The following is a 27,032-nucleotide window of genomic DNA, read 5'->3' as shown; positions in this document are numbered from 1 at the left end:
TTTTGTTGCGTGGTGTGGTCCCTGATGCGTTCACTCTAGTGACTATCCTTTCCCACATTCTGGTTTTGTTGGCCAGTGTGATCTGTTGTACAAGGTTTCCGAACAGGTTGGGTTCTACGCGTATGATCTCATCCACCATGACGTTCAGCTCACTCGCTCTGAATTTGGGCTGTTTCTTGTGGGCCATGGTGTGTGCTGTGCAGGGCTTTGGTGGTGCAGGTGTGTGGTTTGTTCTGATGGTGTTGTGGTGGATGGTGAGGTGTATGTGTTGATGTGCAGGTTGTTATGTGGCTATTAGTGTATGTGGTGCTGTGCTCTGCTGTGTATGTGGTGCGGTGCTCTGCTGTGTACCTCTCCCTCTCAGTTCTGCTGTGTGCCTCTTTCTCTCAGTTCTGGTGTGATGCAAAGGATTGTGGGGATGGGAGGGGCTCCTTTTATTTTCGTCTTTGTGGCTGTGTCCCAATGGGATCTTGCAGTCAGGTATGTTGTGTGTGTGGACCCTTGCCTGTCAGGTGTTCCACCATGGGAGTGTGTTTTTGATGTGGGTTATTGGGGGAGGGGTGTGTTCATGGTAGGTTTGTGTCCTGATTTGCTGGATTGCATAGTGCCTTGCAGCCGCCATTTTTTTTGTGGTCAGACCGCCGCTGGGATTAGCTTTGGCCCTTCCACTGTTACTTACATTTGTCGATGTTATTTTCCGCGACGGTCGTGGAGGGGAATTCTTCACGTTGCCCTGGTGTTGTTATCCTAACTGTGTGGCCGGTCACTCAGCTGCACTGTCGGCGGTTAGGCCTGTTACCGCGGCCAATCCGTCCACGGCGGTTATTTTTTTCAATGGTTTAATCCGCGGTCGGCGGACTTAGATGACATTCACCACGGTGTGGTCAGACGGTCAATTCCCGGACACTTTTCGTCCGCAATCCTAATCGGCCCCTAGGTGGAGGACAAGGCTGAAAGCAAACAGCCACTTTGAACAATACTGAATAACAGTGACCACGAAATGCGTTGGGTGCACACTTATTGAGGAAACCGCGTGGGTTTGCAGGCTGCAGATTTCACCTCCAATAAATTGCTGAATTTCAACCTGTGGCTGTGCGGCTTCATTCAAGTGGGCAACTTATAGTTTTGGAGAAATAGCGGCCATGTCAGGTCGGGAATGAAGCCCCGCCTCGTAGCGGATCTCAGCTGAAGCCTAATACCGACAGCATTTTGAGGGCCAGAGGAGCATGGATGTGGGCGACACAGTGCAGCCCGTAAAACCCAGGACTGTGTTTTTCAACCCACTGGGGTTTTAATTTTCTTTTACTTTGCACCCCGTGAGCCACTCACTTGAGGAATACTGGCTATGCACTTCAAAGACCAGCAGGCAGTGCCTGCAGCCACGCCCACTGAAGCGAGCGTTATTTCAATACAGGTGCCTGCAATTGACTCTTGGACTGCATATAAGAAATCCGCCCGTGACCAAGTGCTGAGGAAGCACGAAACGCGTTGGGCGCACACTTATCGAGGACACCGTGTGGGTTTGCAGGCTGCAGCTTTCACCTCCAATAAATTGGTGAATTTCAACCTGTGGCTGTGCGGCTTCATTCAAATGGGCAACTTGTGGTTTTGGAGAAATAGCGGCCAGGTCCGGTAGCGAATGAAGCCCCACCGCGTAGCGGATCTCAGGTGACGCCTAATAACGACAGCATTTTGAGGGCCAGAGGAGCATGGATGTGGGCGACACAGTGCTGCCTGTAAAACCCAGGACTGTGTTTTTCAACCCACTGGAGTTTTAATCTTCTTTTACTTTGCACCCCGCGAGCCACTCACTTGAGGAATACTGGCTATGCACTCCAAAGACCAGCAGGCAGTGCCTGCAGCGACGCCCACTGAGGCGAGCGTTATTTCAATACAGGTGCTGGCAATTGACTCTTGGACTGCATATAAGAAATCCGCCCGTGACCAAGTGCTGAGGAAGCACGAAACGCGTTGGGCGCACACTTATCGAGGACACCGTGTGAGTTTGCAGGCTGCAGCTTTCACCTCCAATAAATTGCTGAATTTCAACCTGTGGCTGTGCGGCTTCATTCAAGTGGGCAACTTGTGGTTTTGGTGAAATAGCGGCCACGTCCGGTCGCGAATGATGCCCCGCCGCGTAGCGGAACTCAGCTGACGCCTAATAACGACAGCATTTTAAGGGCCAGAGGAGCATGGATGTGGGCGACACAGTGCAGCCCGTAAAACCCAGGACTGTGCTTTTCATCCCACTGGGGTTTTAATTTTCCTTTACTTTGCACCCCGCGAGCCACTCACTTGAGGAATACTGGCTATGCACTTCAAAGACCAGCAGGCAGTGCCTGCAGCCACGCCCACTAAGGCGAGCGCTATTTCAATATAGGTGCTGGCAATTGACTCTTGGACTGCATATAAGAAATCCGCCCATGACCAAGTGCTGAGGAAGCACGAAACGCATTGGGCGCACACTTATCGAGGACACCGTGTGGGTTTGCAGGCTGCAGCTTTCACCTCCAATAAATTGCTGAATTTCAACCTGTGGCTGTGCGGCTTCATTCAAGTGGGCAACTTGTGGTTTTGTAGAAATAGCGGCCAAGTCCGGTCGCGAATGAAGTCCTGCCGCGTAGCGGATCTCAGCTGACACCTAATAACAACAGCATTTTGCACCCCGTGAGCCACTCACTTGAGGAATACTGGCTATGCACTTCAAAGACCAGCAGGCAGAGCCTGCAGCCACGCCCACTGAGGGGAGCGTTATTTCAATACAGGTGCTGGCAATTGACTCTTGGACTGCATATAAGAATATATATATATATATATATATATATATATATATATATATATATATATATATATATATATATATATATATATATATATATATATATATATATATATATATATATATTACCTACTGCCGGTCCCCAGTAGGTAGGTATAGTTAGGATTTTTTTCAATGCAAAATCTCAAAATTCTATTTGGAATAACTTTGGCGCCGGTCGACGAATCTGCATGAAAATTTCCTCAAGTTTGCCTCGTCGAGCTCCGGTCCTTTCCTGAAAGTTTGGGGGGGATTTGTCAAGCGGGGTCCGAGATAAAAGGGGGTCCCAAAACGTGTTTTCCCCATGTTAATTTCCATAGGGCGGTAGAACTCACTTTTAGCCCGAACGGCTGAATGGATTTCCACCAAACTTGGCAAAATTGTAGGGACTGGTAGCCCGATGTGCCTTTGCTATGTCTCAAGATATGTGCTCCAGTGGATTTTGAGTAATTTAGGTTAAAAAAAATATATCTATGGCAGCGCCCTGGTACGCGCTCCGGGGAGCACAACGGGCGTGCCACGCGACTTGCGCACGGAAAGCTGATTGGCTCTCGGGTGTCTGTAAACATTCGAAACACCATCTTGTGTCTCGCTAGGATCGAGACACAAGAGGTGGCCAAAACAAAGGGGGAAATGACCATAAGGGGGCAGGGATAGACCTCCCATGACCCCCTAGGTTTGATGTGGGGGCTATAAAAGGGCCCCACGGGGCAAAAAAAATAAAAAAAATTCGTTTTGCGCGGGGTGAGCGCCCGGTACGCGCACCGGGGAGCGGACTGGGGAGTGTACCGGGGAGCGTACGATGGGGAAAAAAGAATGACAGACTTTTCAAAAATTGTATGTTTATTAATTGTTCTTTTTGTTATTTTTTTTTATTAAGTACCAACATGTAGGTACCAATGCAGAGTCTAAAATTTAATATACACCGCCTTCTTTGTAGATATCTTGCATGTTGTTACAGAAGTCATTGTGGTATATGGAATTCATACCATAGTCTGTCAGGAAAGCAGAAACAACATGGGGGCAGGAGATGATAAAGAGATGTTAAATACACATTGGAGATAATATAGTGGGAGAAAGGAAGTAACTATGAGCAAACTTACTATGTAACACAAAAAAGTTGCACAGTATACCATAAGTCTCACTTTATATTAGAAACATTTTGGAACTACTTGATGAATTACATATAAAAATAAATAATGGCTTGAACAATTTTTGATTATTAAATATAAATTTATTCTTCTGATTCTTTTTCATAATTTAATAAAACTTCTAACAATATATTGTCTGGAATGCCCTCATTATCATTCTGTGATTCCATTGATTCTACACACTGAACTAATTCTTGGTCCAGAGACTTATCCATAAAATCAAAGTTATCATTCTAAGCAATTTTTTCTTCAGGGTTGTTGTCCAAAACAATTTCAAAACGAAATATCCTGTTCTCCTTCCATTGTGTTGCTGTAAATTGCATAAAAAATAAATATATCAGTAGAGATAGGGCACTGTTGGGTTTAAGTTCAGACAGGTAGTTTGGATTTTTTAACAGTGAAGTTATCTTTGGGTAGTGTATGGCATCAGGCTGGAATTAGAAATATAAAAAAGTGTATGTGATAAAGCCTAAGTAAATTATAATTATACAAGAGAAGCCTAACTCAATCCATAACTATAACAGAGAAGCCTATCTCAATTTATAACTATTAAAGAGGGATAGTATATAACTATCAGAATATTTTTTCTCAAATTAACTTAAAGTGCACAACATACTTCACTTTCCAAAATAACAACTTACCTTTGAGAAAGCTGTTGAAGTTCTCAGTGTAATTCCTTTTCAAATGTACTTCAGGAAGTAGTAGTCAAAATGGCTGTGCTTCCCTCTCTTTTTTTATATATATTTATGTACATAACCAATCAAATGTCAGGAAATATTCGTAGAAAATGAAAGTAACTTTTTAATTGGTTGTAAATTCTAACACTTCATATGTGTTTTGGTCATGTAATTTACCTCAGGATATTTAGACATGCCTACAGCCTAAATGTCTCAATTGAATTCCACCAAATTTGGGTAAAGGGTAGGGACTGCTTTATAGTAGGGCCTATTCTATATTTGATGAAAGTGTCTCCAGTGGTTTTTCTGTAAATTACTTTCCCACCTTTTTTTAGGAAGCACTTACCCGTGTGCGCCCCGGTACGCGCACCGGCAGCATTATGGGAGTCCTCCATTTTGTGTTTTGGTACAATCGAGACACAAGATGGAGGACAAACAACGTTGGGAATGGGTAGAAGGGGGCACGGTAGACAGCCCCTGTCCCCCTAGGTCTTCTGAGGGGGGGCTTAGGAGGCTCATAAAGGCTAAAAAAAAAAAATTCGCGCGGGAAGCGCCCGGTACACGCAACGGGGAGCGTACCCAGGGAGCATACTCAGGGAGCGTACTATGGTGAAAAATAGTGAAAAAAGTTAGAAAAAGATAATCATTTCGAGTGATCAGAGGTAGGGTACCCCTGAAAAGAGCTTTTGGTTCCAATGCACAGTCTTAAATTAAGGAGGAATATTCTATTCCCCTCATCTGAGAAGTGCACACCATCTCCTCTGTAGATGTCTTGCATGTTGTAACGCAAGTTATAATTGTATATTGAACCCATTCCACAGTCTCTCATGTAAGCAGAAAAAGATTTATTCACATGTTTCCGTGCTTTCTCAAATTGTGGACAAAATTGGTTGGACCAGTTCCATTTCTGTCTTTGGCACATATTAGAATATACCAAGGCAGTTTGTGGAAAAAGTGTGATCAATTGATCAAAGGTGTCCTTTAAAAGCATTTCCAGACCAACCCCAGTCATAGTGCCCAAGTCATTTCCTCCACAGTGCACTATTAAGAGGTCAGGGTTTGGCAGATGGAAAAAGGTTTTCACCAATGGTATCCATTGGTGACATCTCAATCCTCTCTGGCTAATCCATTTGCTTTCCCAATTTGATAAATCAAGGTTGTGAAAATTTCTGCTAGCTGCATACCTTTGAGCCCAGTGGATGTAGCTATATCCAATAATCCACACAGAATACATGATGAGAAAAGGTTCTGGTGCAGTCAGATGAAGTGTGGGGATGAAATGGCAGTTGGAACAGTAGGAGATTACAAAAAATAAATTGTGGAGTTTCTCTGCTCTTGAATCACAAGCAATGATTGGTGGATTCAGATAGTTGAAAACTGAAAGTTAGGGTGCATGGTTGTGTTGTGTGAAAGAAGCAATTTGAATGGTTAAGAAAAAGTTACTAAAAGCAGCCTCGTAGCGGATCTCAGCTGAAGCCTAATAACGACAGCATTTTGAGGGCCAGAGGAGCATGGATGTGGGCGACACAGTGCAGCCCGTAAAACCCAGGACTGTGTTTTTCAACCCACTGGGGTTTTAATTTTCTTTTACTTTGCACCCCGTGAGCCACTCACTTGAGGAATACTGGCTATGCACTTCAAAGACCAGCAGGCAGTGCCTGCAGCCACGCCCACTGAAGCGAGCGTTATTTCAATACAGGTGCCTGCAATTGACTCTTGGACTGCATATAAGAAATCCGCCCGTGACCAAGTGCTGAGGAAGCACGAAACGCGTTGGGCGCACACTTATCGAGGACACCGTGTGGGTTTGCAGGCTGCAGCTTTCACCTCCAATAAATTGGTGAATTTCAACCTGTGGCTGTGCGGCTTCATTCAAATGGGCAACTTGTGGTTTTGGAGAAATAGCGGCCAGGTCCGGTAGCGAATGAAGCCCCACCGCGTAGCGGATCTCAGGTGACGCCTAATAACGACAGCATTTTGAGGGCCAGAGGAGCATGGATGTGGGCGACACAGTGCTGCCTGTAAAACCCAGGACTGTGTTTTTCAACCCACTGGAGTTTTAATCTTCTTTTACTTTCCACCCCGCGAGCCACTCACTTGAGGAATACTGGCTATGCACTCCAAAGACCAGCAGGCAGTGCCTGCAGCGACGCCCACTGAGGCGAGCGTTATTTCAATACAGGTGCTGGCAATTGACTCTTGGACTGCATATAAGAAATCCGCCCGTGACCAAGTGCTGAGGAAGCACGAAACGCGTTGGGCGCACACTTATCGAGGACACCGTGTGAGTTTGCAGGCTGCAGCTTTCACCTCCAATAAATTGCTGAATTTCAACCTGTGGCTGTGCGGCTTCATTCAAGTGGGCAACTTGTGGTTTTGGTGAAATAGCGGCCACGTCCGGTCGCGAATGATGCCCCGCCGCGTAGCGGAACTCAGCTGACGCCTAATAACGACAGCATTTTAAGGGCCAGAGGAGCATGGATGTGGGCGACACAGTGCAGCCCGTAAAACCCAGGACTGTGCTTTTCATCCCACTGGGGTTTTAATTTTCCTTTACTTTGCACCCCGCGAGCCACTCACTTGAGGAATACTGGCTATGCACTTCAAAGACCAGCAGGCAGTGCCTGCAGCCACGCCCACTAAGGCGAGCGCTATTTCAATACAGGTGCTGGCAATTGACTCTTGGACTGCATATAAGAAATCCGCCCATGACCAAGTGCTGAGGAAGCACGAAACGCATTGGGCGCACACTTATCGAGGACACCGTGTGGGTTTGCAGGCTGCAGCTTTCACCTCCAATAAATTGCTGAATTTCAACCTGTGGCTGTGCGGCTTCATTCAAGTGGGCAACTTGTGGTTTTGTAGAAATAGCGGCCAAGTCCGGTCGCGAATGAAGTCCTGCCGCGTAGCGGATCTCAGCTGACACCTAATAACAACAGCATTTTGCACCCCGTGAGCCACTCACTTGAGGAATACTGGCTATGCACTTCAAAGACCAGCAGGCAGAGCCTGCAGCCACGCCCACTGAGGGGAGCGTTATTTCAATACAGGTGCTGGCAATTGACTCTTGGACTGCATATAAGAATATATATATATATATATATATATATATATATATATATATATATATATATATATATATATATATATATATATATATATATATATATATATATATATATAATATATTACCTACTGCCGGTCCCCAGTAGGTAGGTATAGTTAGGATTTTTTTCAATGCAAAATCTCAAAATTCTATTTGGAATAACTTTGGCGCCGGTCGACGAATCTGCATGAAAATTTCCTCAAGTTTGCCTCGTCGAGCTCCGGTCCTTTCCTGAAAGTTTGGGGGGGATTTGTCAAGCGGGGTCCGAGATAAAAGGGGGTCCCAAAACGTGTTTTCCCCATGTTAATTTCCATAGGGCGGTAGAACTCACTTTTAGCCCGAACGGCTGAATGGATTTCCACCAAACTTGGCAAAATTGTAGGGACTGGTAGCCCGATGTGCCTTTGCTATGTCTCAAGATATGTGCTCCAGTGGATTTTGAGTAATTTAGGTTAAAAAAAATATATCTATGGCAGCGCCCTGGTACGCGCTCCGGGGAGCACAACGGGCGTGCCACGCGACTTGCGCACGGAAAGCTGATTGGCTCTCGGGTGTCTGTAAACATTCGAAACACCATCTTGTGTCTCGCTAGGATCGAGACACAAGAGGTGGCCAAAACAAAGGGGGAAATGACCATAAGGGGGCAGGGATAGACCTCCCATGACCCCCTAGGTTTGATGTGGGGGCTATAAAAGGGCCCCACGGGGCAAAAAAAATAAAAAAAATTCGTTTTGCGCGGGGTGAGCGCCCGGTACGCGCACCGGGGAGCGGACTGGGGAGTGTACCGGGGAGCGTACGATGGGGAAAAAAGAATGACAGACTTTTCAAAAATTGTATGTTTATTAATTGTTCTTTTTGTTATTTTTTTTATTAAGTACCAACATGTAGGTACCAATGCAGAGTCTAAAATTTAATATACACCGCCTTCTTTGTAGATATCTTGCATGTTGTTACAGAAGTCATTGTGGTATATGGAATTCATACCATAGTCTGTCAGGAAAGCAGAAACAACATGGGGGCAGGAGATGATAAAGAGATGTTAAATACACATTGGAGATAATATAGTGGGAGAAAGGAAGTAACTATGAGCAAACTTACTATGTAACACAAAAAAGTTGCACAGTATACCATAAGTCTCACTTTATATTAGAAACATTTTGGAACTACTTGATGAATTACATATAAAAATAAATAATGGCTTGAACAATTTTTGATTATTAAATATAAATTTATTCTTCTGATTCTTTTTCATAATTTAATAAAACTTCTAACAATATATTGTCTGGAATGCCCTCATTATCATTCTGTGATTCCATTGATTCTACACACTGAACTAATTCTTGGTCCAGAGACTTATCCATAAAATCAAAGTTATCATTCTAAGCAATTTTTTCTTCAGGGTTGTTGTCCAAAACAATTTCAAAACGAAATATCCTGTTCTCCTTCCATTGTGTTGCTGTAAATTGCATAAAAAATAAATATATCAGTAGAGATAGGGCACTGTTGGGTTTAAGTTCAGACAGGTAGTTTGGATTTTTTAACAGTGAAGTTATCTTTGGGTAGTGTATGGCATCAGGCTGGAATTAGAAATATAAAAAAGTGTATGTGATAAAGCCTAAGTAAATTATAATTATACAAGAGAAGCCTAACTCAATCCATAACTATAACAGAGAAGCCTATCTCAATTTATAACTATTAAAGAGGGATAGTATATAACTATCAGAATATTTTTTCTCAAATTAACTTAAAGTGCACAACATACTTCACTTTCCAAAATAACAACTTACCTTTGAGAAAGCTGTTGAAGTTCTCAGTGTAATTCCTTTTCAAATGTACTTCAGGAAGTAGTAGTCAAAATGGCTGTGCTTCCCTCTCTTTTTTTATATATATTTATGTACATAACCAATCAAATGTCAGGAAATATTCGTAGAAAATGAAAGTAACTTTTTAATTGGTTGTAAATTCTAACACTTCATATGTGTTTTGGTCATGTAATTTACCTCAGGATATTTAGACATGCCTACAGCCTAAATGTCTCAATTGAATTCCACCAAATTTGGGTAAAGGGTAGGGACTGCTTTATAGTAGGGCCTATTCTATATTTGATGAAAGTGTCTCCAGTGGTTTTTCTGTAAATTACTTTCCCACCTTTTTTTAGGAAGCACTTACCCGTGTGCGCCCCGGTACGCGCACCGGCAGCATTATGGGAGTCCTCCATTTTGTGTTTTGGTACAATCGAGACACAAGATGGAGGACAAACAACGTTGGGAATGGGTAGAAGGGGGCACGGTAGACAGCCCCTGTCCCCCTAGGTCTTCTGAGGGGGGGCTTAGGAGGCTCATAAAGGCTAAAAAAAAAAAATTCGCGCGGGAAGCGCCCGGTACACGCAACGGGGAGCGTACCCAGGGAGCATACTCAGGGAGCGTACTATGGTGAAAAATAGTGAAAAAAGTTAGAAAAAGATAATCATTTCGAGTGATCAGAGGTAGGGTACCCCTGAAAAGAGCTTTTGGTTCCAATGCACAGTCTTAAATTAAGGAGGAATATTCTATTCCCCTCATCTGAGAAGTGCACACCATCTCCTCTGTAGATGTCTTGCATGTTGTAACGCAAGTTATAATTGTATATTGAACCCATTCCACAGTCTCTCATGTAAGCAGAAAAAGATTTATTCACATGTTTCCGTGCTTTCTCAAATTGTGGACAAAATTGGTTGGACCAGTTCCATTTCTGTCTTTGGCACATATTAGAATATACCAAGGCAGTTTGTGGAAAAAGTGTGATCAATTGATCAAAGGTGTCCTTTAAAAGCATTTCCAGACCAACCCCAGTCATAGTGCCCAAGTCATTTCCTCCACAGTGCACTATTAAGAGGTCAGGGTTTGGCAGATGGAAAAAGGTTTTCACCAATGGTATCCATTGGTGACATCTCAATCCTCTCTGGCTAATCCATTTGCTTTCCCAATTTGATAAATCAAGGTTGTGAAAATTTCTGCTAGCTGCATACCTTTGAGCCCAGTGGATGTAGCTATATCCAATAATCCACACAGAATACATGATGAGAAAAGGTTCTGGTGCAGTCAGATGAAGTGTGGGGATGAAATGGCAGTTGGAACAGTAGGAGATTACAAAAAATAAATTGTGGAGTTTCTCTGCTCTTGAATCACAAGCAATGATTGGTGGATTCAGATAGTTGAAAACTGAAAGTTAGGGTGCATGGTTGTGTTGTGTGAAAGAAGCAATTTGAATGGTTAAGAAAAAGTTACTAAAAGCAGCCTCGTAGCGGATCTCAGCTGAAGCCTAATAACGACAGCATTTTGAGGGCCAGAGGAGCATGGATGTGGGCGACACAGTGCAGCCCGTAAAACCCAGGACTGTGTTTTTCAACCCACTGGGGTTTTAATTTTCTTTTACTTTGCACCCCGTGAGCCACTCACTTGAGGAATACTGGCTATGCACTTCAAAGACCAGCAGGCAGTGCCTGCAGCCACGCCCACTGAAGCGAGCGTTATTTCAATACAGGTGCCTGCAATTGACTCTTGGACTGCATATAAGAAATCCGCCCGTGACCAAGTGCTGAGGAAGCACGAAACGCGTTGGGCGCACACTTATCGAGGACACCGTGTGGGTTTGCAGGCTGCAGCTTTCACCTCCAATAAATTGGTGAATTTCAACCTGTGGCTGTGCGGCTTCATTCAAATGGGCAACTTGTGGTTTTGGAGAAATAGCGGCCAGGTCCGGTAGCGAATGAAGCCCCACCGCGTAGCGGATCTCAGGTGACGCCTAATAACGACAGCATTTTGAGGGCCAGAGGAGCATGGATGTGGGCGACACAGTGCTGCCTGTAAAACCCAGGACTGTGTTTTTCAACCCACTGGAGTTTTAATCTTCTTTTACTTTCCACCCCGCGAGCCACTCACTTGAGGAATACTGGCTATGCACTCCAAAGACCAGCAGGCAGTGCCTGCAGCGACGCCCACTGAGGCGAGCGTTATTTCAATACAGGTGCTGGCAATTGACTCTTGGACTGCATATAAGAAATCCGCCCGTGACCAAGTGCTGAGGAAGCACGAAACGCGTTGGGCGCACACTTATCGAGGACACCGTGTGAGTTTGCAGGCTGCAGCTTTCACCTCCAATAAATTGCTGAATTTCAACCTGTGGCTGTGCGGCTTCATTCAAGTGGGCAACTTGTGGTTTTGGTGAAATAGCGGCCACGTCCGGTCGCGAATGATGCCCCGCCGCGTAGCGGAACTCAGCTGACGCCTAATAACGACAGCATTTTAAGGGCCAGAGGAGCATGGATGTGGGCGACACAGTGCAGCCCGTAAAACCCAGGACTGTGCTTTTCATCCCACTGGGGTTTTAATTTTCCTTTACTTTGCACCCCGCGAGCCACTCACTTGAGGAATACTGGCTATGCACTTCAAAGACCAGCAGGCAGTGCCTGCAGCCACGCCCACTAAGGCGAGCGCTATTTCAATACAGGTGCTGGCAATTGACTCTTGGACTGCATATAAGAAATCCGCCCATGACCAAGTGCTGAGGAAGCACGAAACGCATTGGGCGCACACTTATCGAGGACACCGTGTGGGTTTGCAGGCTGCAGCTTTCACCTCCAATAAATTGCTGAATTTCAACCTGTGGCTGTGCGGCTTCATTCAAGTGGGCAACTTGTGGTTTTGTAGAAATAGCGGCCAAGTCCGGTCGCGAATGAAGTCCTGCCGCGTAGCGGATCTCAGCTGACACCTAATAACAACAGCATTTTGCACCCCGTGAGCCACTCACTTGAGGAATACTGGCTATGCACTTCAAAGACCAGCAGGCAGAGCCTGCAGCCACGCCCACTGAGGGGAGCGTTATTTCAATACAGGTGCTGGCAATTGACTCTTGGACTGCATATAAGAATATATATATATATATATATATATATATATATATATATATATATATATATATATATATATATATATATATATATATATATATATATATATATAATATATTACCTACTGCCGGTCCCCAGTAGGTAGGTATAGTTAGGATTTTTTTCAATGCAAAATCTCAAAATTCTATTTGGAATAACTTTGGCGCCGGTCGACGAATCTGCATGAAAATTTCCTCAAGTTTGCCTCGTCGAGCTCCGGTCCTTTCCTGAAAGTTTGGGGGGGATTTGTCAAGCGGGGTCCGAGATAAAAGGGGGTCCCAAAACGTGTTTTCCCCATGTTAATTTCCAGAGGGCGGTAGAACTCACTTTTAGCCCGAACGGCTGAATGGATTTCCACCAAACTTGGCAAAATTGTAGGGACTGGTAGCCCGATGTGCCTTTGCTATGTCTCAAGATATGTGCTCCAGTGGATTTTGAGTAATTTAGGTTAAAAAAAATATATCTATGGCAGCGCCCTGGTACGCGCTCCGGGGAGCACAACGGGCGTGCCACGCGACTTGCGCACGGAAAGCTGATTGGCTCTCGGGTGTCTGTAAACATTCGAAACACCATCTTGTGTCTCGCTAGGATCGAGACACAAGAGGTGGCCAAAACAAAGGGGGAAATGACCATAAGGGGGCAGGGATAGACCTCCCATGACCCCCTAGGTTTGATGTGGGGGCTATAAAAGGGCCCCGCGGGGCAAAAAAAATTAAAAAAAATTGTTTTGCGCGGGGTGAGCGCCCGGTACGCGCACCGGGGAGCGGACTGGGGAGTGTACCGGGGAGCGTACGATGGGGAAAAAAGAATGACAGACTTTTCAAAAATTGTATGTTTATTAATTGTTCTTTTTGTTATTTTTTTTTATTAAGTACCAACATGTAGGTACCAATGCAGAGTCTAAAATTTAATATACACCGTCTTCTTTGTAGATATCTTGCATGTTGTTACAGAAGTCATTGTGGTATATGGAATTCATACCATAGTCTGTCAGGAAAGCAGAAACAACATGGAGGCAGGAGATGATAAAGAGATGTTAAATACACATTGGAGATAATATAGTGGGAGAAAGGAAGTAACTATGAGCAAACTTACTATGTAACACAAAAAAGTTGCACAGTATACCATAAGTCTCACTTTATATTAGAAACATTTTGGAACTACTTGATGAATTACATATAAAAATAAATAATGGCTTGAACAATTTTTGATTATTAAATATAAATTTATTCTTCTGATTCTTTTTCATAATTTAATAAAACTTCTAACAATATATTGTCTGGAATGCCCTCATTATCATTCTGTGATTCCATTGATTCCACACACTGAACTAATTCTTGGTCCAGAGACTCATCCATAAAATCAAAGTTATCATTCTAAGCAATTTTTTCTTCAGGGTTGTTGTCCAAAACAATTTCAAAACGAAATATCCTGTTCTCCTTCCATTGTGTTGCTGTAAATTGCATAAAAAATAAATATATCAGTAGAGATAGGGCACTGTTGGGTTTAAGTTCAGACAGGTAGTTTGGATTTTTTAACAGTGAAGTTATCTTTGGGTAGTGTATGGCATCAGGCTGGAATTAGAAATATAAAAAAGTGTATGTGATAAAGCCTAAGTAAATTATAATTATACAAGAGAAGCCTAACTCAATCCATAACTATAACAGAGAAGCCTATCTCAATTTATAACTATTAAAGAGGGATAGTATATAACTATCAGAATATTTTTTCTCAAATTAACTTAAAGTGCACAACATACTTCACTTTCCAAAATAACAACTTACCTTTGAGAAAGCTGTTGAAGTTCTCAGTGTAATTCCTTTTCAAATGTACTTCAGGAAGTAGTAGTCAAAATGGCTGTGCTTCCCTCTCTTTTTTTATATATATTTATGTACATAACCAATCAAATGTCAGGAAATATTCGTAGAAAATGAAAGTAACTTTTTAATTGGTTGTAAATTCTAACACTTCATATGTGTTTTGGTCATGTAATTTACCTCAGGATATTTAGACATGCCTACAGCCTAAATGTCTCAATTGAATTCCACCAAATTTGGGTAAAGGGTAGGGACTGCTTTATAGTAGGGCCTATTCTATATTTGATGAAAGTGTCTCCAGTGGTTTTTCTGTAAATTACTTTCCCACCTTTTTTTAGGAAGCACTTACCCGTGTGCGCCCCGGTACGCGCACCGGCAGCATTACGGGAGTCCTCCATTTTGTGTTTTGGTACAATCGAGACACAAGATGGAGGACAAACAACGTTGGGAATGGGTAGAAGGGGGCACGGTAGACAGCCCCTGTCCCCCTAGGTCTTCTGAGGGGGGGCTTAGGAGGCTCATAAAGGCTAAAAAAAAAAGAATTCGCGCGGGAAGCGCCCGGTACACGCAACGGGGAGCGTACCCAGGGAGCGTACTCAGGGAGCGTACTATGGTGAAAAATAGTGAAAAAAGTTAGAAAAAGATAATCATTTCGAGTGATCAGAGGTAGGGTACCCCTGAAAAGAGCTTTTGGTTCCAATGCACAGTCTTAAATTAAGGAGGAATATTCTATTCCCCTCATCTGAGAAGTGCACACCATCTCCTCTGTAGATGTCTTGCATGTTGTAACGCAAGTTATAATTGTATATTGAACCCATTCCACAGTCTCTCATGTAAGCAGAAAAAGATTTATTCACATGTTTCCGTGCTTTCTCAAATTGTGGACAAAATTGGTTGGACCAGTTCCATTTCTGTCTTTGGCACATATTAGAATATACCAAGGCAGTTTGTGGAAAAAGTGTGATCAATTGATCAAAGGTGTCCTTTAAAAGCATTTCCAGACCAACCCCAGTCATAGTGCCCAAGTCATTTCCTCCACAGTGCACTATTAAGAGGTCAGGGTTTGGCAGATGGAAAAAGGTTTTCACCAATGGTATCCATTGGTGACATCTCAATCCTCTCTGGCTAATCCATTTGCTTTCCCAATTTGATAAATCAAGGTTGTGAAAATTTCTGCTAGCTGCATACCTTTGAGCCCAGTGGATGTAGCTATATCCAATAATCCACACAGAATACATGATGAGAAAAGGTTCTGGTGCAGTCAGATGAAGTGTGGGGATGAAATGGCAGTTGGAACAGTAGGAGATTACAAAAAATAAATTGTGGAGTTTCTCTGCTCTTGAATCACAAGCAATGATTGGTGGATTCAGATAGTTGAAAACTGAAAGTTAGGGTGCATGGTTGTGTTGTGTGAAAGAAGCAATTTGAATGGTTAAGAAAAAGTTACTAAAAGCAATAATGCCCTGGATAATCTGGTGTATTGAGAGGTCAAACATCCTTGCTGACTTAATTTGCAACATTGTAGAATAAACTTTTGAACCTAAGAGTTCAGTTAGGAGGGAGTTGCTATGGTAACAGATAGAAAGGTCTGAGAGGGGGTAGGGTGTTGGCTTGAAAAAAGTGAGGGAAGAGTTTTGATTGGTTGAAATGAGGCATATGTGTGTAGAATTAGAGGTTTTCTCTGCCAGTCTTGGTTTCAGTGTATTGAGTGCACACCTTTTGCTCTGCTAAAGAAAAATTGGTGTGTGTGTCTGACACTGTTTTTAATCTCCCAAAGCATTTGTAAAGGTAAGTAATGATTCATTTAATTTAGATAGAGACTTATTTGCTTTACGGAGAAGATTTGGAAGCAGATAGTGAAGTTTCAGTAGTAAAACTGAATGCTTGTACATAGGACTTGTGCTGTGTTTGTAAAACGTTATTTAAAAAACGATTTTGGGGTAAATGGATGGCTTATATTTTTGAGAAGAAATTATTAGTGTCTGCCTCTGTAAAGAAATATATTTGAACCTTTTATAATGATGTCAGTTGCATTACCTCAGATTTGGAAGCAGATTGAGATTTTTTCTTGTTGGTTTGTGGCATATTTTTTGGAAATGCTTGATATTAAAATATGCAAGATAGAGGACTTGTGTTTTGTGAAACAGTGAGGTTTCAGTAGTGAAATGAAATGCTTGTACATAGGACCTGCGCTGTGTTTGTAAAATGTTATTCAAAAAACGATTTTGGGGGCAAATCAATGGTATTTACATTTGATTGTTATTTATGATTGCCTTGTGGCGCCGGTGCATCACTTTTATCATGGGAAAAAAGTGACTTACCGGTGGTGCAAGACCTTCATAAATAAGGCCTCGAGTTTCTTTGCTGTTGGTTTGTGTCTTGCTTTTTGATAATGCTTGCTATGAACATATGTAAGTTAGGGGATTTGTATTTTGTGAAACAGTGAGGTTTCAGTAGTGAAATTGAATGCTTGTACATAGGTCCTGCGCTGTGTTTTTTAAATGTTATTCCAAAAACGATTTTGGTGGCAAATCAATGGTATTTACATTTGGGCCTTAATTATGATTGCGTTGTGGCGCTGGAGCGTCACTTTTAACATGGGAAAAAAGTGATGCACCGGTGGTGGAAGGCCTTCATAAATAAGGTCCTGAGTTTCTTTGCTGTTGGTTTGTGTCTTGCTTTTTGATAATGCTTGCTATCAAGATTTACAAGATAGAGGATTTGTATTTTGTGAAACAGTGAGGTTTCAGTAGTGAAATTGAATGCTTGTACATAGGTCCTGCGCTGTGTTTCTAAAATGTTATTCAAAAAACGATTTTGGGGGCAAATCAATGGTATTTACATTTGGGCCTTATTTATGATTGCGTTGTGGCGCTGGAACGTCACTTTTAACATGGGAAAAAAGTGATGCACCGGTGGCGCAAGGCCTCCATAAATAAGGCCCTGAGTTTCTCTGCTGTTGGTTTGTGTCTTGCTTTTTGATAATGCTTGCTATGAACATTTGTAAGATAGGGGATTTGTATTTTGTGAAACGGTGAGGTTTCAGTAGTGAAAATGAATGCTTGTACATAGGTCCTGTGCTGTGTTTTTTAAATGTTATTCCAAAAACGATTTTGGTTGCAAATCAATGGTATTTACATTTGGGCCTTATTTATGATTGCGTTGTGGCGCTGGAACGTCACTTTTAACATGGGAAAAAAGTGATGCACCGGAGGTGGAAGGCCTTCATAAATAAGGTCCTGAGTTTCTTTGCTGTTGATTTCTGTCTTGCTTTTTGATAATGCTTGCTATGAACATTTGCAAGATAGAGGATTTGTATTTTGTGAAAGAGTGAGGTTTCAGTAGTGAAATTGAATGCTTGTACATAGGTCCTGCGCTGTGTTTCTAAAATGTCATTCAAAAAATGATTTTGGGGGCAAATCAATGGTATTTACATTTGGGTGTTATTTATGATTGCGTTGTGGCGCCAGTGCGTCACTTTTAACATGGGACAAAAGTGACGTACCGGTGGCGCAAGGCCTCCATAAATAAGGCCCTGAGTTTCTTTGCTGTTGGTTTGTGTCTTGCTTTTTGATAATGCTTGCTATGTATATTTGCAAGATAGGGGATTTGTATTTTGTGAAACAGTGAGGTTTCAGTAGAGAAATTGAATGCTTGTACATAGGTCCTGTGCTGTGTTTCTAAAATGTTATTCAAAAAACGATTTTGGGGGCAAATCAATGGTATTTACATTTGGGTGTTATTTATGATTGCCTTGTTGCGCTGGTGCGTCACTTTTAACATGGGACAAAAGTGACGCACCGGTGGTGCAAGGCCTCCATAAATAAGGCCCTAAGTTTCTTTGCTGTTGGTTTGTATCTTGGTTTTTGATAATGCTTGCTATGAACATTTGTAAGATAGTGGATTTGTATTTTGTGAAACAGTGAGGTTTCAGTAGTGAAATTGAATGCTTGTACATAGGTTCTGCGCTGTGTTTTTTAAATGTTATTCCAAAAACGATTTTGGTGGCCAATTAATGGTATTTACATTTGGGCCTTATTTATGTTTGCCTTGTGGCGCCGGTGCGTCACTTTTAACACAGGAAAAAAGTGACGTACCTGTGGCGGAAGACCTTCATAAATAAGGCATTGAGTTTCTTTGCTGTTAGTTTGTGTCTTACTCCTAGTTATAAAGTTGCTGTGGTATAAACTTAGATATATTGCAAATTAGTGTTTATATCGTTTGCTTATTGTGATTGCAATGTTGTTTGCTAATAGTAGTCTACAATGTGTTATTTTTTTCTTTACCACAGATTGAAATTAACATTTAAAAAGTTAGCAAAAATGCTGTCAAGGCAAAGGAGAAGAAAAAATACCATACGGAAAATTACAAAATTAGCAACGGAAGTAAAAAAAATCCTCTACAACAAGTACTTCAAAAAACACTGAAAAAGGTCCTGGTAAGACAACTAAGTCTTTTTTTCGCAACATATGTAAAACAAAAACAAATGTTAAACGTAATGTGAAGATCCAGAAGGAGAGAACAAATTTGAAAAGGAAGGAGAGGCCCTCAAAAAATGTCTCTATTTGAGCAGGAGAGAAGAATATGGATAGCAATAGAAGGTTAAATCAATTTAGGGACATTCGTAGACGAATGTTTCGCAATAGGGTAGTTTCAAATTTTCTAAAAAATGAAAAGAAAGGTAAACAGAGAGCTGCTTTTTACAAGAAAAAAAAAAGTGTAGAGAAGATTGTTGATCAGGCTTTTGAAGTTAAGAAAAAATTATTTATTTTAGTAATCAATAGAATTAGGATACTTAATAAGGTAATTGATGTTTTCAAATCGAACAGTAGATGGAAAAGAATTATTAATCGGACTAATTTTTGTGCAGTATTTTCTGAAGAATGGATGCATAGTTCAAGTTCTGAGCCATTTTTTAATGAGGAGAGTTACTTTCAGGATAATGATTTGGTGTTTGCAGTTGACACCAGTGGTCAAGCATATGAGGTGAAAGATGGTTGTGTGATGGAAAAAGAGAAACTTGTGTCTAGAGATGCAGAAGAGGTGTTAGCTGATGAAATTTTAGGGAGACGTACTAAGGGTCCAGTGTACACATGGAAGTGCAGTAGTATTATTAGTGTGCGACAGGATTCAATCGTTTTGCTTCGAAATTTCTTACGTACATATAGTAAGAAAAGTCTAAAACAAAAAATGAAGATCTTGCAAGAGTTAGATCCTTGCAGAGTGAGAGAAAGCACAGGTTTGCATGGGCATTCACTGGCTTGTCTTTCTAGAAAAGTATGTCAGAGTGTTTTTCATCATTTTAGGATGTTAGCAGTGCATCATAATAAGGTGAGGAAATTTGTCAGAAGGTTGAATTATGCAAAAAGTCCAGCACTTAAGCTTACACAGGTAAACAGTGCTCTTTTGCATGGATCTGAAGTAGATGTGAAGACTATTTGTGAAGAAATTGAGTTTTGTTATTTTGGGAACAAAGAGGACAGTGTAGAAATGGATATAGTAATGGATGGTAATGTGGAAGACAATGTACAGATTTCAAGTACAGAAAAGTTTGACGAGGAAATTACCAAGTTTAAGGTGAAATCAAGTGAAAGGCCTAATTTAACTTGTGTGTGTTGTCGACGGACTCATTATAAGATTCAGACTAGGTTAGTTGATTTATATGCAAAATGTGAATTGGAAAATAATAGTGAATGGAAGGATTTTGTAAGTTATTTGTTGGTTGAGAATTCTTTTGATTTGATTTTTGATCGGCGTATTTGTAATTATTGTTTGAAAAAATTAAATGAAAATAGAATGCCTGCTAGAGCTGCTCATAATAATCTTCCGTTGATAGATATTCCTTCTGAATTGATGGATTTAAATACTTATGAATCAATTTTGATTCAATGTGTCCATCCTTTTCAAGCTATTGTTCGCATGGAGCCTAAGGGAAATTACCTCCTACAGATTTACAAAGAGGATTAAAGGGAAGAGTTGTTTATTTGCCTCTAGATGTCAAGAAAAATATTGATACAATTGGTGTAGAAAGAGTAGAAGAGGATCCTCTGGTTATTCTATTTAATGGGGTTCCGACAAAGAGTAAGAAAATCTGGCAAGATTTAGCGGATGTTAGGAAAGTCAAAAAGGCAACGTTGTATTGGTCAAAAACAATGAGTACTATAAAGATGTAAGTGTTGGAGCAGAGGAAACAGCTACAGAAGAAGACAGTGATTGTTCAGTTGGCCAAATTGAAAAAGTTGATGTGTCTAGAAGTGAAGAAATATATGAACATTATACTGTTCATCCTTTGCATTCCAAAGAAGTAATGGGGAATGCAATTGACTTGTTTCAAACGAAAGCAGCAAAAGGAAGTCCTATTAGTGTATGGGAAGAAAGTTTGGAAGCTCGCTGTTTTCCACAGTTATTTCCAACAGGTCGAGGTGGACAATATGACGATCGACCAGTTCAAATTCCTGCAGCTGAATATCGGACTTTAAGATTAAAAGCTGAAGATCCAAGGTTTCGTCAATGCATTCCGTATTTGTTTCATCTACTGTGTGAAAGTGATTTGTCTGGGCTTTCTTATGCAGTTAATCATATACTGAAACGTGGAGCTCATCTGCAAAATGTTTCGGCGAGGGACTTTATGGAGAAAGTCAATCTGCAAGACAGTATTTTGGAATCTCAGCTAATCAATCTCATGGCATGTCAGCGTGGAACAAATGAGTAGTGGTTCCGTCGTCATGGGGAATTGAAATGTATGCTAAGAAACTTAGGAACTCCTACATGGTTCCTCACTCTTAGCTGTGCCGAGTATGCTTGGGACGACTTACTTTAATTTCTACGAGAGGCAAATGGAAACATACAAAATATAGAATTGAAAACACCTGGAGAACTGTGTTCTTTGGATCCAGTGAATGTTTGCAGATATTTTATTCATAGATTTGAAGCTATGATGTCTTTTATTACCAACAAAAGAAATCCTCCCCTTGGAGAGGTTTTGGATTTCTTTTGGAGGAAGGAATATCAAGCGAGAGGTGCTCCTCATATATACATGTTGTTATGGATTAAAGATGCACCCAAATTTGGATCAGATTCGGATGAAACAGTGATGAGTTTCATTGAAGAGTATTCAACATCTGCTGTTCCGAAAACTACTGAAGAAAACAGTTTAAGGCAACAAGCTTTACAATTTCAATCTCATCGTTGTGGAAAGTACTGTCGTCGAAAATTCAAAAACAAAGAAAAGTACTACACGAAATGTCGTTTTGCGTTTCCACGACCAGTGATTTCTAAGGGAAGAGTAAATAATTTGATGTCATCTCTATGACATACTGTGATGAGGAAATCACCCAAAAATACATATAATTTAAAAAGAAACAAAGAGTCCAAGTACATCAATGACTACAACCCAGTGATTTTGTCCATCTGGAATGCTAACATGGATATTCAGTTTGTTGCTGACAACTCTATTGCTGTGGCTCGATATGTGACATCTTACATCACAAATAAAGAAAAGACAGAACTGAAGGAAATGTGGGAGGACATTTCACATGAAAAGAGTCTGAGCAAGAAATTATACAGTTTCAGTCTGAAGATGTTGTTGCATCGAGAAATTGGAGCATATGAATGTTCTGATCCGTTATCATCAGCAAGTCTCTATGCCAAATCAAGAACAATCATTTGGGTGAGTCTAGGTCTTGCTGCAACACGAAACCGAGTTTTGAAATCTGTACAAGAAATTGAATATTTGGCGGAAAAAGAACCAAACAGTACAGATATTTTGAAGACAACTATTTTGGATACATACTATCCAAATAGAAGTACTCACCTTGAGACCACTTGTTTGTATGAAGTTCTGCAAAACTATAGTTATAAGAGGAACATCACAGAAGATATCAATAATGGAAAATATGCTGTCATTGGGTATGAAGGATGTCTAGCGAAGCAGAGAAAAGGCCATTTGATTAATCATTGAAAAGTGAGTTGCGAAGCTCCAGACAAAAGAGAATTTTACTATTTAGCTCTTTTGCAACTCTTTAAGCCATGGCGTACAGAAGAGGAACTACTTGGAGTTTTTCTCTGTTATGAAGACTCTTTTAATGCAACTAAGGATACCATAAAATGTCCTGTTTTTCAAAATTATCTGCAAATGTTGAACAAAGAAATAGAGCAAGAAACCACAATTGCTGAAGAGATTGCTCGAGACAGTTCTCAAGACAGTCAGAGTTCTACTTCATTGAGTCAGGATCCACTAGGAGGACCAATTATCCAAAATGAAGCTGCAAATGCCATGGATGAGGTGGAAAGAGCTATGGAACAAGCTCAAGAGGATGGAGTTAACTTAGAAGATTTGGTAAAGCAACTAAACGTTGAGCAGAAAAAGATATATGACGAAGTTACAGAACAGATTGAACATGGATTCAGACATGAGAAAAAAGTGTGCTCATGTACATCATTTAAGCCTGTTCGACTGTACGTAAGTGGAGAAGCGGGAACAGGAAAAAGTTTTCTGATTAAAGCCATTGCAACTTATTTACAGAAAAGGACTGAATCACCGCTGTCTTGTGTGTTGTAACCGCTCCAACTGGAGTGGCAGCACATAACATTAAAGGGATTACTCTACATCGTTTACTGATGCTGACAGTTGAGCACGATAATAAATTGCATTACAACAAGCTATCTGGAGATGCCTGTTCTGAAGTTTCCAGAGTCTTGAAGAAAATGAAACTTCTTATCATTGATGAAGTAAGCATGGTCTCAAATCTAATGCTTGCTTTTGTGCATTTGAGAATGCAAGAAATTCTTAGAACAGAGTATGATGTATTATTTGGAGGAAAACACATTATTGTTTTTGGAGATCTACTGCAGTTGACTCCAGTAAAAGGACAAGCAGAGTTTAAAATGCTTATGCATGAAGATACCAGGAAGTCCCTTGGAAGCATTGGAAACGTTAATATATGGTTAAATTTTAAATATGCTGAACTGCTTCAAAATATGCAACAGGCAAAGGATGAAGATTATAAAAATATTCTACAAGATGTAAGAGTCGGAAAAGTAAGTGAGCTTGGGAAAGAAGCTTTACATGCTCGATTAATTTCAAACTAGTATCCAAATGAAAACATTCTTCCAGGGAATATTTTTAAAAAAATGACTGAGAAGAAATCTGGGATATGTTTGATGCCAACTCTGCACAAATTTTCCATCTTCAACAACAAAATGTTAAAGTTAGAAAATGAAGACATTGTGAAACTGGAAGCAAAAGATAAAATAGAGCATATGGGTGCAACAATTGTTTTGTCAGAAAATTTGAAAACAAAATTGGATTCATTAGAGAAAAGTATTTCTAAAACAGCTGGTTTTGAAAAGACTCTGAATGTGTGTTTAAATTGTCGTATCATTTTGAGAAGGAATTCAAATGTTGAAAGAGGTCTGGTAAATGGAGCAAAGGGTTATGTTGTTGATTTTGTGAATTATAGAAATAGAGATGGAATTGAATTATTAAAAATAAAATTTGATGGTATTGAGCAAGTACAACAAATCAGTCTTTGTTCTGCTAGATTTTTGCTTGTAAAAGACTTATATGTTCGCCAAAAACAGTTTCCTGTTTGTTTTGCACATGCGGTGACAATTCATAAATCTCAAGGTTTAAGTGTAGATAGTGCTTTGGTGAACATTGGAAGATCTGTGTTTAAAGAGGGTATGGCATATGTGGCATTATCACGAGTCAGAACTTTATCAGGATTGCACTTGATTGAGTGTGATGAGACAAAGATTTGTGCAGATCTAGATTGTGTTAAAGAATACAATAGGTTAAGAAGAGAGTATGCTCCACAGTTGCCTCAATATCCTCTGTTTGAAAAACGTGTGGTAGGCCGAAAAAGAAGAAATGAGAATAATTGCAGTGAGGTAGTAGCAAAAAGACAAAAAGTAGATGAAACTGTAATTCAAAACAGAAAGAAAAAGGATTCTGATGAAAATGTTGTTGGATTTCAGTTTGAAAACAGTTCTGATGTCAACGGCTATGCTAATGTAATGGGTAATGTTTTTTTTTTCTTCAAACTTTACAAGAACAGATTGTTGAAAATCGGGATCAAAGATTGTGTGGTTTATTGAATTCTGTGTTTGAGAAATGCAGCAGTGATAGAGCAAAAATAGAAAGTGTAACAGAAACTCAAAATATTTTAGATATGTGTTCTGGTCAAGATAAATTTTCACAGAACATTCAGCAGGATTGTCAGTAATTTTTAATGTATATGTTTGGTGTTTTGGAAGATGAAGGTGTAGATGTAGATAATCTTTTTAACCTTTCTTATCAATGGCAGCATGACTGCCACAACTGTAGTTCATCAAGTACCACTAGAATAGACACTGAAAGATTTATATATTTGACTTTACCAGACTGTAAATCAGTGTCATTTAAAAATCTAGTTAAAGCAGCAGATCATAATATGGTGTGTACCCAATGTAAGTGTCCAATGCTATCCACATTATTTATACAAAGTTATGGTCAGTATATCATTTTAGTTTTCCAACGATGTAGACCTGATGAAACTAAATTGACAACTTGTATCAAAAATGTTGTGGCTTCTCAGTTATCAATTTCAGGAAGAACCTTTACAACTGTAGTTATTATTTATCATGACGGTCCTTCGACAACATCAGGACAATATACATGCTACTTAAAATGTCAAAAAGGTTAGAGTTACTGCAATGATTCTCATTTGACTTATAAACAATGTTTGCCTTATGACTTGAAAAATTCTTACCTAGTGTTTTTAAAGCCAAAGTTTTAGTAAAGGTAATTGGCCTTTGAAGACGGGAGTAGTAAATAAAAGTTAGTTAGTTAGTTAGTTAGTTAGTTAGTCTAATGTTTACAATTATTTATCTCATATAGGTACTGTAAGTGGATCTCATAGTAAAAAATACTCATATATCTGACACGATTTGGCCGTAAGGAAAGTGTAAGGTATGATGTTCTTAGATCTTTTTTCATAGGAAGTCGATGAAATGGAAGTTATAGAGAACAGCAGACTTTTTTTCCACCAAAAGGACCTTCACTATCTTCTATTTGGCCTCAAGGAAAAGTAAGTGAATCAAAGATTAGTGTACATATATGATTTGCAAGTTTTTTATGTTTTTGTTTAAACACAATCTTTTAGATTGTGTTTTTTTTCCCGCTGTTATATGATGAAGAGTTTGAACTCACTAATTTAAGTGAAATTCAATATATTCTGAGAACAGCAAAAATAAACAATGTAACATATTGTATAAGTCATTCTATCGTTTGCATTGTGTAATTTATATTGTATTCCCATTGTCTCACACTCATTTTCCTTTTTCCACCCTTATTTAGCTCTCTTTACTCAATTACACTGCCTTTTTTTCACTTTGTTTCATCGCTGTTCCTTTACTCCACTTCTTTCACAACTCCTCAATCCAATTTCAACTGTCTGCATTTCCTCTCTCCCTTTCACCACTTTTCAGCTTTCTCACATTCTCTCAGTACCACTGCTTTAGTTCTCTTCCCCTCTCTTTCCTTCTTTTGCTCCTTTACTCTTTTTCCTTTCTCACTCATTGTACTGCAGTTCACTCAGTCCTTCCCTTTGTCTTTCTATGTACTTACTTTCTCACTCCTTTTTCCTCTATCGTTCTATATTAACCTCATTCCTTTCATCCCTTCACTCTGTGACTCCCCTTCACTCACTCTCTGTCATCTTCCATTCCTCTTTCTTATTAATGGATACTCATTTAGACTCCTTTCCTTTTCACTCATTTTCCTTTTACTTTCTTCTCTTTCCTGATTTCGTTTCAGTATCTCACATTCTTTTAGTATCTTACTTATCTTCAGTAATTTGTTCTCTTTCTATTTCTTTTTCCCTATTTTTTGTCTTTCTACATTACTTTATTTCTGTTTTTGTATCCTTCACTATTGCTTTATTTCTTAGTACACTTTTTTTGATTTTTTACCTCTTGACCTGTTTCTTCTATTTTAAAATATATATTTTACTAATTATAACTTGTTTTTTCTTTTGTCTTTCACAGATACAAAGTGTAGTTTAAAGATGCAAGTACGTTTTCATTAATTATATGGTAAGTGTGACTACAACATGTAGTTTGTCATCACCCTTTGCTTTAACCTAACTACTTTTCTCTCACACTACCTCACCCCTGTTTCCTTACTCTCCTTCCCTCGCTTATTCTTATCCTCCATATTTACTTCTCTTTTCCTTACTTTACTACCACATTCAACTTCTTTCAGTGCCCCTGCTCACCCACACACCCACACTCCCTCACTTTCCTTTTTTTTCTGGTTCACTTAGTCCCTTTCTGACACTCCTTCTTTTACTCTCTCTGTTCTTTCTTTCTGTCACTCCCCATGTCTTACCCTTATTCACTTTTATCCACCCTCTTTCACTCCTCTTTACTTACACTCACTGCTATTTTCTTTCCCTCCGTCACCACTGTTCCTTTTCTCTGGTTCTGTCACTACCTGTCATTCCCCATCCTTTACTCTCCTTCCTTTTACTTTCATCACCCATTCACATTCTCCC

This window comes from Lissotriton vulgaris, chromosome 6, assembly GCF_964263255.1.
Source record: "Lissotriton vulgaris chromosome 6, aLisVul1.2, whole genome shotgun sequence".
NCBI classification, from domain to species: Eukaryota; Metazoa; Chordata; class Amphibia; order Caudata; family Salamandridae; genus Lissotriton; species Lissotriton vulgaris.
Note: the sequence above shows the minus strand (reverse complement) of the source record.